The sequence below is a fragment of the Aplysia californica genome, unplaced genomic scaffold, assembly GCF_000002075.1.
Source record: "Aplysia californica isolate F4 #8 unplaced genomic scaffold, AplCal3.0 scaffold00452, whole genome shotgun sequence".
Classification (NCBI taxonomy): Eukaryota; Metazoa; Mollusca; class Gastropoda; order Aplysiida; family Aplysiidae; genus Aplysia; species Aplysia californica.
Genome location: NW_004797722.1, coordinates 659877 through 661921, shown reverse-complemented (window position 1 = coordinate 661921; position 2045 = coordinate 659877). Strand labels below are relative to the sequence as shown.

General features: G+C 41.3%; 1 protein-coding gene across 1 annotated transcript in view; it reads right to left on the bottom strand.

Annotated features, from left to right (window-relative positions):
* The window catches only part of LOC118478274 (multiple epidermal growth factor-like domains protein 10), a gene marked incomplete at its 3' end in the record, with an annotated part of 139425 nt that overhangs the window by 1951 nt on the left and 135429 nt on the right, over positions 1-2045 (bottom strand).

The following is a 2045-nucleotide window of genomic DNA, read 5'->3' as shown; positions in this document are numbered from 1 at the left end:
TAGAAGAATTTGTTTCGAGTACCTCGGTTTTTCTGCTGGGATGTCGTACCCCTTTCAGCTCGGGCTGGCCCTCACAACTAAAAGTAACAACAAGGGTCGGAGCCCACCTAGTAAGTGTTTTCCGGCACTTGCAGTACAATAAGGTCATATAAGTGCCGACCCCAGAATCTGTTCGAAACATGGAAAGCAAGCATACCAAAAAGACACGAAGAAGTAGAATAAATCCATAAATTATGGGGCTGGGGATGGTCCAACAAAAACCACCCAGATCTAAGGGAAGGACAGGGAAGTAGTGGGAGGGCTAAGGTAACATAATTAGAAGAAAAAGCAATAAAAACAAACAAACTGGGGTATATCTTCAGGAAGAGCGATGGAGAGGATTTTATTTATATTTTTATGTAGGCCTTTTACGCTCCCATTGACACAATTAATTAAAATTTAGATCATTTAGTTGGACAAACCTGGGCTAAGAGGGATACAATGCAATGTCCCAACAGAAAGGGTAAGATACTCGATAACACTTTTCCACACATGGAAATGGAACTCAGGTCTTCTGCGTGTAACAGCGAAAGGCCTAAAGCAACAACAGCACAGACGATGGTATAGAATTCGGGATGTTGGGTGGAGATTGGGAGGGTGGGATGGAAAAGGGAGTAGTAAAATTTAGAGGACAATGGTTGTTTTAACATAATGGAAGATTAATGGAAGATCGTCCTTGTGCGTTCTGGCTCGTAGTTAGTGTTGCCTCATGTTCAACTTGACTTTTCACTTGTGATTAGGTCATCCGGAGGTGAGTGGGGAAAAAAGGGAATATGGCAGGGTCGACGAGACAAAGAAACATGGACTGGAACATATTTAGATATAGAGGACTGGAGAAAACAACTTTGAATTACGGAACTTTTACTGCTTTATGGAAGAGGCAAAAGAGCAGGAACGCTTGTATTGAAAGGAGAGTTCTCAGCCATTCTTTTCAGGGCTCAACTCATTGCAGCTGACATAGCAGCTGTGAACACTTGCCCTGCAAAACAGGAGTTCCCCTCCCTGAGAGTAACTCAGATCTTTATCCTTCAGGCACAGCATACACTTGTTTGAACCTGTAAAGTTCCTGTACAGACACGAAGACCAGCGTATGTGGTGTTGCGATACGCAGATTCGCCGTTGAACGCAGAAGACCCGAGTTCGATTCCCGTGTGGGAGATTTTTATCGAGTATCTCGGTCTTTATGTTTGAACGTTGCTTTCCTCTCAGCCAGGGTTTGTTCTGACAGGCATGTTCGAAGCCAGCCTCCTAAATGATCTAATCTGTGTCGATGTGATCACAAAAACATCTGAATTAAAAATGTAAAGGAAAAATGTGAAACGGTCTTTCTTTCTAGATTTATCTGAAGTGCATAGTACTTTGAGCACATTCAATCCGATTTGCTGCAATCAAGCATGTTTGATTGTTTTTATTCACAGTTTTTTTTCGATTGCTCATTATTCTGTCGATGTGCCTTTTGTGAATGTCTTTTGAAAGCTGACAAACGTTTCGGGAATAAAAATATTACAACAAAAATGTAAGGGAAAAACTAACGTACCACATTATCAAACAAACCTCTAAGGTATACTTTTGAGGGTGGGGTAGGTACAAAAACCTTTCAACAAGAGGAATCTTTTTTTAAATAATGTTATAGTGGGAACAGCTAGTTAAATACATTGCTTTGGAAGATCGGGTCACACACACAAACACACACTGCAATATGGTGTACATAAAAGACTCCTACACTGAGGTACGCTTGTGTGGCAAAACTCTGACAACAAAAGATAACAATATGCCAAGAAAACAACATACTGAGGAAGGTCAGGACAATTACTTCGACATTTAACATTAGTGTACATTAAATATATCTAGTGCCGTAGCAAAGGCTTGTCAGAAAACACACTGAGGGTATCATTAACGTGGAAAGGTCCACAGACAAAGAAATCTTGGTTTAAAAAATTGGGGTGGGGGTGTCAGAGAGGGAGGTAGGACGAGAGAGAGAGAGAGAGAGAGAGAGAGAGAGAGAG